This window comes from Lynx canadensis, chromosome C1 (genome assembly GCF_007474595.2).
Source record: "Lynx canadensis isolate LIC74 chromosome C1, mLynCan4.pri.v2, whole genome shotgun sequence".
Lineage (NCBI taxonomy): Eukaryota > Metazoa > Chordata > Mammalia > Carnivora > Felidae > Lynx > Lynx canadensis.
In genome coordinates this window covers 47,924,394-47,936,899 of record NC_044310.1, presented here as the reverse complement: position 1 = coordinate 47,936,899, position 12,506 = coordinate 47,924,394, and the positions used below count along the sequence as shown (strand labels likewise).

Sequence of the window (12,506 nt, the reverse complement as noted above, 5' to 3'; positions counted from 1 at the left end):
ATCCAAATGTTTCCCAAACATACTTATAGTTTGAGCCAATCCTCACCTTGGATCTCATGAGGGCTGACTCTTTGCCAAGCACAGTATCTGTGCACAGTATGACGTGACCCTGCTAATTTTCCCAACCGTGGAGGGATCCATACTTAGAAATGGGGGAACTAAGGTTCTGTGCAGTAAGGTCACTTGGCCACCATCACAGAACCAGTAAAAATCAGAGAAGGACTTCGGTCCTATGCCCCTTCCACCAGGTCACCGAATACTTTTAAACGTCCTAACAGTAGCCTCATTCTAACCTCAAAGTTGGCCAGTAGTTCTACCATCCCAGAATTCCGTGAACGACATACCCTGAGACTTGTCTGTTGAAATCACTCTTGACTTTACACAGTCTTCCTCTCATTCTTCGTCCCCCACAACCCACCAGTAACTGAGTCCCTTCTTAATCTCTCCATCCTGTGGCTGGTTTAGCAGAACACAAGCTCCTCGGCTGTCAGCCTGGTCTGCAACAGACTTTGCTATAACGGAGGCCCGACTCCAGATGGCCAAGGGACTGGTAATACACTGAGCCTGAATGATTTCTACCTCATCGCCCTACTCTCCCTAAAGCCACCCCACAAATACATCACCGTGTATCACTGTATAGGTACCTGCTGTATGAAGTCTGCTTCCTCCATGTTGGTAAGAGCCTCCTCAATAATTTAAGATGATGAAGGCAAAGGGGGTGGGGGCGGGGCAGGGGGGTGGGGGGAGGATGTTATAGAGGAGTCTCCTGGAAAAAGTATTCCTAATTTGGGAAGGAAATCTCATCATTTCCCCCTCACACATCAAACCTACTTCTCCCAGACATACTATTCCTTCTCTCCTGTCTCTCAGTGAGCAGCACCACCAACCATGCTGACTGTTTGCCAGGCATCTATAGGTTATGACTCCTGTGCACGTTATTCTCAGACTGCCTGCCCACCCCCCCCCCCCCACCACACACTCAATCCTTTTCTGCCTACCCTCTGTCCCAGGGCTACAGTCTGGATCTCCAGGCGCCCAACCCTCTGTCTTCTACTTGGGTTTGGACAATGGAGAGCAGTAGCAAAAGGCGTCAAGAAGGAAGGAGAGTAAGGTCCAGGCTCCCTTGGACCGAACAACCTGCATCTCTTGAACAAAGGTAACAAAGCCTCTCAAGGCAGATTTCTGCACAGTTTCTCCTTTTGGGTTCTGGTAACCTTCCTCTCCTAACCCCTTTACATAGGACAGAACAATCCTACTTTCTCAGCCCCATGGATTCAGGCTGCCCTCATCTCTCTAAATAGTTCCTTTACTAAAAAATTATCCTAATTGGAGGGTGTCTTCTATTTCCTTTTGATCTACTTCCTGCACTGTGCCCTTTCAGACATCAAGGAGTAAAAGTGGTCCCATTATTACTGGTGCCTGGATACTTCAAAACCTCTTCCTCATACCCTCAAATAGTCCCTTCTTTAAATTTTCTTCAGAAATTCCAGTTGAAGACCTCCACTGCTAGCCAAGATGAAGTAACAGGAACCATATTTACCCTCCCATCAAAAACTACTTTAAAAATATACATATATAGGAAATGAGGGTTCTCAGGACCCTGAACATGAAGGCAAGAAAGTACAGTGAGCCCAGAAAGGGGAGGGAAAATGAAATGTCCTGAAATTGCTGAAGCTTAATGTGTGGGACCACGGTATGGGAAGAGGAAATCCAGGCCAAGCCCTGCAGTCTGCCAGCATTGAGGAAACAGAGCTAGGAGTCTGTGGACAACAGGAAGCTACACTTCTTAGGGCAGAGTACAAGAAAAGAGAGAGCTACACAGAGGGAGAATTCCAGAGAACTACAAAGGGTGCTCCTCAAGTATTCAGGAGAGTACCAAACACCACATGCATGTGAGGAAACCATTTGCGCCAGAATCTCCCAGAATCTCCCAGAATTGTTGTACTTCACACGGGGCCATGAATAGTGCCCACTGACACGAGCCAGAGTAGACAAACGTAATTGACAGGGTACTAAGTAGAGTAGAAGGGTTTCACCTCAGCAGTGAAGAAGAATTAACCCTGGTCCCACCTAACAAAGCTTAGGGCAAGACTCAAAAGAATCCAATGGTTTGCAAATACCTCACTCATACCCCAGAACAAAGTTCAAGTGTATTTATAAAAATACAAAACTATCTAGCACAAAACAAGGTAAAATACACAATGCCTGGTGTTCAATCAAAATTTACCAGGCATGCAAAGATACAGGAAAATACTATCCAAAATGGGAAAAATCAATGGGCAGTGACCTCACACTGACACACTGGACAGAATTAGTAGACACAGATATTAAAATAGCTATGATTCCTGTATCTCATATGTCAGAAAGCTAGGCGAGAGATTGAACCTGAAAGTTCAGAAATGGAAGATGAAGCAACTTTAGGCTGAAATGCTAAAAATGACAACCAGGATATCTGAGATGAAAAACTTACTGTATAGAATTGGACAATACTGAAGAAAAGACGAGCGACCTTCAAGACACAACAATAAGACACTAACCACGAACAGAGAGAAAAGATTCTTAAAAAATAGACAGAGTATCGGTGAGCTGCGGGAAAACTACAATGGTACAATATATGTGAAATGGGAATCCCTGAGGCAGAGCACAGAGAAGGGGTCAGGAACAATATTTGAAGAGCCAATGGTCACAAACATTTCAAATTTGATGAAAACTACAAACTCACAGATTCAAGAATACCAATGAACCCCAAATAAAAGAAATATGAAGAAAACTGAACCAAGACAACATCAGATTCAAATTGTTCAAAACCAATGATACAGAAAATCTTAAAAGCAGCTTGTGGGGAGGGGAGGTGACAATCGCACAAAAGAAAAAAAAAAATACGGGGGCACCTGGCTGGCTCAGTCAGTTTAAGCATCCAACTTTGGGTCAGGTCATGATCTCATGGTTCATAGGTTCAAGCCCAGCATTGGGCTTTCCGCTATAGCCCAGAGACCGCTTTGGATCCTCTGTCTCCCTCTCTCCGCCCTTCTCCCTTTCACACACTCTCCCTCTAAATAAATAAATAAATAAATAAATAAATAAATAAATATTAAAGAAGACGACATTACGAAAGAAAGAAATAAAGAAAAATAGAAAGGACAACAGATTTCTCATCAGAAATTATAATGCAAGCTAGGAGACAGCAGAGTAAGATTTTTGAAGTATTGAAAAAAAAACTTTCTATCTAAAATTCTGTACCCTGTGGAAAAAAAATTCAAAACGGAAGCATTAATAAAGACTAACTCAAACAATGATGAAAAAATTCATTACCAGCAGAACTGCACCATAAGAAGCGAGGCAAAAAATGATAGCACATGGAAATCTGCATCTATAAAACAAAACAGAATGTAGAGCACACGGGGAACTATGTGGGTACATATAAAGGCTTTTTAAAAATTACTCGAGGGGCGCCTGGGTGGCGCAGTCGGTTGAGCGTCCGACTTCAGCCAGGTCACGATCTCGCGGTCCGGGAGTTCGAGCCCCGCGTCGGGCTCTGGGCTGATGGCTCAGAGCCTGGAGCCTGTTTCCGATTCTGTGTCTCCCTCTCTCTCTGCCCCTCCCCCGTTCATGCTCTGTCTCTCTCTGTCCCAAAAATAAATAAACGTTGAAAAAAAAAAAATTTAAAAATTACTCGAATGTCTGGGGCACCTGAGTGGCTCAGTCAGTTAAGCATCTAACTCTTGATTTGGGCTCAGGTCATGATATCACGGCTGGTGAGTTCAAGCCCCACGTCAGGCTCCCAGCTGTCAGCACAGACTGCTTGGGATTCTCTCACTCCCTCTTTCTCTGCCCCCTCACTCACTCATTCTCTCTCTCTCAAAATAAATAAATAAACTTTAAAAAAAAATTACTTGAATGTCTTAAAAAGATAACTGACTCCCTAAAACTAAAAGAATAACCATACATCATGGGGTTTAAACCTATGTAGATATAAAATGTACAATATAAAATAACAGTAGCACAAAGGCTAGGAGGCAAGAATTATAAACATACTGTTATAGGGTTCCTATATTATATGTTAAGTGGTATAATCCCACTTGAAAGTTGACTCTGATAAATTAAAGATGTATTCTGTAAACCCTAAAGCAACCATTAAAATAATACCAAAAGAAAAAGCTATGCCTAGTAAGCCAATAAAGGAGAGAAAAAATGAAATTATAAAAAAACAACCCAAAAGAAGGCAGAAAAAGAGTAAAAAGAACAACGAACAGATGGAACAAATAGAAATGAAAAGAAAAAGCTAGATGGGTGCATTTAAAAATTTAAAAGAAACCATATGAATACTTATATTAAATATAGTCTAAATACTCCAATTAAAAGGCAGAAATTAGCAGGCCTCACTTTGTTATCCAGTCCAACTATATGCTGCCTATAAGAAACCCATTTTAAATATAAGAAACACACAGTTTAAAAGTAAAAAGAAGAAAAAGATATGCAACAAAAGAGCATTCAAAAGAAAGCTAAATCATTATCACACTAAGTAGATTTTAAAGCAAAAACACTACAGATCTAATAACTAAGTATATTTCAGAGTCAAGAATATTCCCAGAAACTAAAAAATAATAATGGGGATGATTCACCAAGATAACCTAACACACCTAATAATAGTGCATCCGAATACATAAAGCAAAATGTGATAGAGATGCAAAGAGAAATGCATATATCCATAATTATCCTCAGAGATTCTAACACCATTCTCTCGGTAATTCTCTCAATGATGGAGTAAGTTGACACAAAATCAGCAAGGATGTAATATACAGTAGTCAGCAAAGCTGATATATTGGTAAGTAAAAAGCACTCTATCCAAAAAGGGGCATAACACACATACTTTAAGTTCACATCAAACATTTACCAAGACAGACCATATTCTGGGCCAAATAATAGTCTCAAGAAGTTAAAAGAATTCAAATCCTACAAAGTACCTTCTATGACCACAATGGAATTAAATTATAAATCAATAATTAAAAGATAAGTGGAAAGTCCTCAAATATTTGGAAACTGAATAACACTTCTAACACATGGATCAAAGAAGACATTTAAAAAATATAAAGTATTTTAACTGAATGAAAATAAAAATATAGCAGAAGTGGTAGGATGCACTGGATGCAATAAATCTATAGTGTCATAAGCATGTAATAGAAAAGTTGCCTCAAATAAATAACTCAATTTCCATCTTAATAAATTAGAGAAGAGTAAAAGGAACCCAAAGTTAGCAGAACAAACAATAAATTTCAGAGGAAAAATCAAGAAGTTAAAAAAAAAGACTACAGAAAATAAATAAAACCAAAAGCTGTTTTTTTGAAAAGACCAATCAAATTAATACATTTCTGAACAGAATAACCAGGAAAATAAAGAGAAAAGATGCCAGTATTAGGATTTTATGTATCAGGAATGAGGGAGATGAAATCACAACAGATTCTACAGATATCAAAATAATGAGGGAATATTATGAGCAACTAAGAAGATATGTACAAATTCCTTAAAATATAGGAACTACCAAACCTCACTGAAAAAGAAGCAGATGATCTGAATAGTCCTGTATTATTAAATCAGTTGAGTTCTTCCTCTTCTTGACAGAAAACCAAAAACAAAAAGAACTCTAGACATCTTCATTGGTGAATTCTACCAAACATTTAAGGAAGAAATAATATTCTATACAAACTCTTCCAAAAAACTGAATTGTAGGAAATCCTTTCCAACTCATTTTTGAGACCAGAATTATCTTGATAACAAAACTTAAAAGACAACACAAGGAAAGAAAACTGTATCAATATTTATCATTAACATAAATGGAGAAATTCTTAAAATTTTAGCAAATAGAATCCAACTAACTATAAAAAGGATAATAGGTCCTGACCAAGTGGGATTTATCTCAGGAATACAAGGTCTAACATTCAAAAAAAAAAAAATTCGGTGAATGTAATTCATATTAAGATTCTTTAAAAAAAAAAAGAAAAAAGTCTTAATAGTTACAGAAAAGAACACCTGACCCAAAAAAAAAAATTCATTCTTCATTTAAAGACAAAAACAAAAAAAAAAAAAATTTCAACATGTCTCAGCAAAATAGGAACAGACTGAAACTTCCTAAACCTGATAAAAACCTACTATAAAAACTATTCAACTAATATCATACATCATAGTTAATGATGAAAAAATGAATGTTTCTCCCTAAGAAAGATCAGAAAGAAGATGTCACTTCCATGCAACACGGAGTAGAGATTCTAGCCAGTGCACTATAGCAAGAAAAAGAAATAAAAGGCAGCCACATTGAAAGGAAGAAAGTAAAACTGTCTTTATTCACAGATAACATGATCACCTACATAGAGTATCTGATGGCATCCACAAAAAAGCTATTAGAACTGAAAAGGAGTTTAGCAAGATTGCAGGATACGTGACCAATACACAAGCAGCAACAAACTGGAAGATAAAATTTAAAAGATAATTTCATTTCAATAGCATCAAAAAAATAGGATACCTACAGATAACCTGACAAAGATGTGCAAGACCTACCTACTGAAAGGTACAAAACACTGAGAAAAATTAAGGAAGACCTAAATAAACAGATATACCAACCATGGGTTAGAACACTCAATTGTTAAGATGTCAATTTGCTCCCAAATTAATGTAGAGATTTAATGTCATTCTAACTTAAATCTAAATAGGTCTTTTTTGTGAAACTGACAAAATGACTGTAAAATCAATACGGAAATGTAATGCACCTAGAAAAACCAAAGCAACTTTTGAAGATGTACTTCAAAATCCACCTATACTACCTGGCTTCAATACTTATTGTTGCAAGATTTTTTACCTCAATACCTGGATCCGTTGTCTGGCCACTTCGAAGAATGAACAGGTGGACACAGAATGAGCAGCAGGCAAAGTTTATTAGAGTCTAAGATTAGAAAGCAAGAGGTAGGAAAGCTGTCTTTACAGAGAGGGGGCATTCAAAGGTGAATACCTGTGGACTATAGAACAGGGGTCCTTGTTTAATAAGGTTCTGGTCACACACCCACCCTTCCCTTCCTCCTTGTTCCTTCTCAGGTTCTACCTTTATTGGCTGGATAACACTAGGTGCTGGGTTGTCCATTCCTGATTGGCTCGATTCCATTGTATAAGGGCTATGGCCATATCATTCCTTCTGGGTCATATGTTTTATGGTCTACTCCTTATTTTCAGTTAGGTCTTTTGTCAAATTCCTGAGGGAAACTGGTGGGGGAGTAGGTGGTGTCTGTTACATTCTTCAGAGGAACGTTATGCCAGAGGGGGTTTATTGTAGTCAGCCACTCCGAGAATTGTTCCAAAATATGTGTTGTTCCCCACCCAGGGACCTCAGATCATCTTTCCCTCTCTGCCTACTGAATCCTATCTTTTCCTATCATATTATTATGAAACTATAGTCATCAAAACTATGCAGTATTGGGCATTAAAACAGCCAAAAAGAACAACGGAACAAAACAAAACATCCAGAAATGGGCCTCCACATATACATAGTCAACTGATTTTAACCAAAGGAGCAAAGGCAAGTCAATGGAGAAAGGATAGGCTTTTCAGCAAATGGTAGTAGAACAATTAATGACATACATGAAAAAATTAACTTCGTTTCATATCTGATGCTATAGATTAATTGAAAATAGATTGTGGATTTAACGTAAAACCAAAACAATGAAGCTTCTTTTAAAAAATAGAAGAGGGGCACCTGGGTGGCTCAGACGGCTGAGTGGCCCACTCCAGCTCAGTTCATGATCTCATGGTTCGTGAGTTTGAGCCCACATCAGGCTCTGTGCTGACAGCTTGGAGTCTGGAGGGTGCTTCAGATTCTGTGTCTCCCTCTCTCTCCAAGACCCTCTCCCATTCATGCTCTGTCTCTGTCTCTGTCTCTCAAGAATAAATAAACATTAAAAAATATATATATATAGGAGAAAATGACAGTCCTGGCTAGGCATGACTTCTTACATAAAATTACTAAAACCATGACCCATAAAACAATAAATTGATAAAAGAGTCATCATCAAAGTTATAAATTCACAAATTAGACTTCATCAAAATTGGGAACTCTGCTTATGAAAAGACACGGTTAAGAAAATGAAGAGACAAGAGGTGACTGGGTGGCTCAGTCAGTTAAACATCTAACTCTTCATTTTGGCTCAGGTCATGATCTCACAGTTCATGAGTTCAAGCCCCATGTCAGTGGGGCTCTGCTTGGGATTCTCTTTCTCCCATTCTCTCTCTGCCACTCCCCCTTGCATTTTCTCTCTCTCTCATAAATAAGCTTAAAAATATATGAAAAAACAAGCCACAAAATGGGGAAAATATTTGTACATACAAGTGACATAAAGAACTTGCAGGGGCGCCTGGGTGGCGCAGTCGGTTAAGCGTCCGACTTCAGCCAGGTCACGATCTCGCGGTCCGTGGGTTCGAGCCCCGCATCAGGCTCTGGGCTGATGGCTCGGAGCCTGGAGCCTGTTTCCGATTCTGTGTCTCCCTCTCTCTCTGCCCCTCCCCCGTTCATGCTCTGTCTCTCTCTGTCCCAAAAATAAATAAACGTTGAAAAAAAAAAAATTAAAAAAAAGAAAAAAAAGAACTTGCAATGAGTATATAAAAGCTCTCAAAACTCAGTAAGAAAATAAACAGCTCATTTTTCACAAGTGAACACAAGATTTCACAAACACTTCACCCAAGAAGATATATGATACATATATGGGAAAGTAAGCACATGATAAGAAGCTTGAAATTATTATTCATTAGGGAAATGTACATTAAAACTCCCTGATAGAGGACTCCATGTTATCAGAATGGTTAAAATTAAAACGAGTAACCACACCAAGTGCTGGAGAAACCGGAAGTTTCATGCACCACTGAAGGGAATGCAAAAAGGCACAATCGCTCTGAAATACAGCTTTTTAAAAAGTTAAACACACACCTACCATGTGAACTAGCCATCCTCCTTCTAGGTATTTAACCAAGAGAAATCAAAGAATAGGCCCATTCAAAGGCATAGATATGAATAGTCCTAGCGGCTTTATTTGTAGTAGCCAAAAAGCAGCCCATAATCCAAATACCCACCAACAGGTACATAGATAAAGTACAGTATATTCGTGCAATGCACCAAATGAAGTATGTGTGCATGCTCAACATGGATGAATCTCAACATGATTAAGCTAAGTAAAAGACAACATGCAAAAAAGATACGTATTGTATGACCCCACAGATAAAATCCTAAAATAATATTAAATAATCTATACTGACAGAAAGCAGATCACTGGTTGCTGGGGGGGTGGCTTGGGAGAACCAGTAAGGAAGGGATTACACAGGAGCACAAGTAATCTTTATGGATGTTAGAGATGTTCTTTATCTTACTTGTGATGATGGTTTCACAGACCCAGACACACGTCAAAACATCTATTAGATATTTTAAATATATACAGTTTATTATATGTCAAGCATACCTCAATAAAGCCGTTGAAAAATACCCCAGTTGGGAAAGCCTTTTCCCTGACGGCACTGTAACTGCTCCCTCCTTTCCCATTCCCTACATCCAATCGCTGTTAATTCCTAACCATTCCACAGCCAACCTTTGTACAATGCAGGGGTTAGGGGCACTGACCTGCCACGACATAAAAATCTGTTCACAACTTTCGACTCCCCCAAAACTTAACTTTCTAATAGCCTAGCGTTGATGAGAAACCTTACCAAAAATATAAACAACCAATTAACACATATTTTGTGTGTTATATACTGTATTCTTATATACTGTATTCTCACAATGAATTTAGCTAAAGGAAATGTTAAGAAAATCTTGAGAGAAAATACATTTACAGTACTGTAAAAATTCTGCGTATAAGTGCATCTGCGTTCAAACCTGTATCGTTTGAGGGTCAACTGTATTCTCTCTCCCTCTCCAGTCCAGAACTATCACCCTAACCCATCTCTCACCTGTAATATAAAAGCCTCTCTCCACCCTGAGGCCAGAATTAATTTTCTAAAACACCAATCTGTATCACTTCAACAGCTCCTGATTGCTCTGGAGATAGGTTTCAAACTCCCTTAATATGACTCACCTGATCCTCCCAGATCTGACCTTTTCACCTTCCGCAGCCTCCTTTCTGGTGACTTCCCACCTCACCCTTTCCTATCCAGCCATATGAGTCAACAATGTGCCAGGTTTATATAGTTTTGCACACGCTGTTCCCAAGTCAAATAATCCCCTTCCCTTTTGTCTCTCTCCAGCCCACTCATACTGAGGCTCTGTCACTCAGCTCGAGGATGATCTCCTCTGGGAAGTCTTCCACGAAACCCCACATTAGGCCATTTGCCCTTCTCTCCACTTAGTTCAAATCACAGTCAATTACCAGCATCTTCCTCATATCCTGCCGCAACACTAATCTCAGAATCATATAATCTCCCTCATTAGACTAGATATAATAAGCAGACTGAGTGAAAGTTGTAAGCAGAGAGCAAACCCTGTTCATCTTTACCTACCCAGGGCCTACCACAGTACCAGGCCCAGAATACATGCCACACCATTAGTGAACAAATGAATGAATGGAAGAACTGGTTTGGATGACCCTTAGACCACCACCTGGGTTGATTCTGTATTTCTCCATATAAAGAGATGGGCAGGTGAGGTTAAATGATCTCTGTAGTACATTCTGGTGAAATAATTATTTCAAATCCCCTGGAGGGAGGTGGGGGACGGGGGGGGGGGGGTAGTCCCTATTCCGGCTGGGCAAGATTCATTACCTCTAAACTGTTTTCAAAACCAGCTGGTAATTGACTGTGATTTGAACTAAGTGAAAGGTTAGGGAAAGGGAACCAGATTCCAGGAAAAGACAAGGTCCACAGCAAAAATTAACACAGCCTGGAAGAAGGCCCAGTCTCCTCCCAGTAAACTTCTTACTTTCATCCAGAAAGATACAGATCTCCACCCTCAGGATTATTATTCCCTTCTCCCAGTACGCATGTTTTGATTTCCAAATCCAGCAAGGGAGGCTCCCAAGCTCGCTTCCCCTCAAAATCAATCACAAGGCCCTTCTCACCCTCTCTGGTCTTTCCCTTATCATCCTTAGTCAACAATCCTCTGGGCCTCCCACTCACACGTCCTCCTCAGCTGATCCCTCCAACAGCCAGGCCAGTGATCATCAGGTCAAGAGCCAGGCAGAGGGCCTCATTAACAGGAGACTCCCAGAAGACCAGGAGGCAGTGGAAAGGCTGCAAGACCCAGCTGGGAACCATAAGAAGTAAAAAAAATCAGGATATATATTTGGTGGATCATAAAAAAAGAAAAGCAAGCAAAAACAAAACAAAGCAAAACTCTACCATCTGCATAATAGCCACAAACCAAGAGAAGACCCGCCTTCTTTCTCAGTGATTTACAATTCAAAAGTGTAATCACTTCCTCCCTCCAGATCTCCTATTTTAAAAAATTAACCTAATGCTGTTCCATGTTTTGGTAGTGACTGACCCTTTAATTTAGGGACGCTATTAGTTAAGACCTAAGAAGTGCTTTCGTGGAAAATAGCCAATGATTAGGGAAATTCACCATTTTACATCTTGCCAATCCTTAAAAGAAGGGAAATGAATTAAAAAGCAAGGATAACATTAGGCCTTTCCTACCAGGCTAACTGTAACCAAACAGCATTATACCATCACAACTAAAATGCACCTTAGACGTTATCACAAGATGCTGAAAGCGTTTGAAGTTACAAGCAGCACTGGCCTTTAAAATGTCTTAGGCAGCCAGATTTGTATTAAAAACTCAAAACTGTTCAGGAAAAAATATCCTAAAATAGGGGTCCGGGGGAGGGAGGGAGTGACTAAAATATAGAGAGCGTGAACACGGTTAATTGGTCGGAGATGGCAGAGGACCCCGGGTTCCCGACATCTCATAGACAGCCTTGGGGATGCAGTAAAGGCCGACCCTTCTCTCGACCGGCCAGCCGCCTCACCCAGGAGAGGGCACAGGGAACTCAACAGCATCCCGGGGGGCGGAGGCCCTGCTAGCTTGAGACTTAAGCGGCAGGAGAAGGAAGACCAAAAGGAAGGGGCGGCGACTGCGGGAAAGGTGGGGGAGGCTTGCGCCGGGTGAGCTCTCGGGTTGGAGAACGTGGGCGCTACGAGCCTGCGCGCCTGCAAAAGCCCCTGCTGCACACGTGGGACTGGGAGGAGGGTCACTTACTTGTCCAATCTGAAATTAGATTTTAGCTAGCGGGGCTCTGCAGGTTGCCGTGCGGAACGGCACCGCGCGCGTGCAGAGCGGTCCCAGAGAGTGGCTGCGGCTGCGCCCCGCCCCCGGCCCCGCCCCCGCCGGGCGCGGCCCCTGTAAAACCCCCCCTGATTGGCCCTTTGAACGGGGCCGAGGATTGGCCCGCGCGTGCCCGCCCCCGCCTCCGAAGCCTCGCCCGGGCTCCACGGGCCTTGTGGACTTTTTGAAAAGGCAAGGAGGTCCCCTGCACAAACTCTTCGCA

General features: G+C 40.8%; 1 protein-coding gene across 12 annotated transcripts in view; it reads right to left on the bottom strand.

The window, feature by feature from the left end:
* FGGY (FGGY carbohydrate kinase domain containing) overlaps window positions 1-12,298 on the bottom strand; it is a 417,073-nt gene extending 404,775 nt beyond the window's left edge. For 9 of the 12 annotated variants that reach the window (XR_003970648.1, XR_003970649.1, XR_003970647.1 and 6 more), the window contains exon 1: window positions 12,218-12,298. The gene's annotated coding sequence lies outside the window, so the exon portion shown is untranslated. Of the gene's footprint in view, window positions 1-11,078; window positions 11,241-12,217 lie in introns of those variants that run through there. The other 3 variants (XM_030323879.1, XM_030323880.1, XM_030323872.1) reach the window with 2 other exon arrangements.
* Window positions 12,299-12,506: the final 208 nt, after the last annotated feature.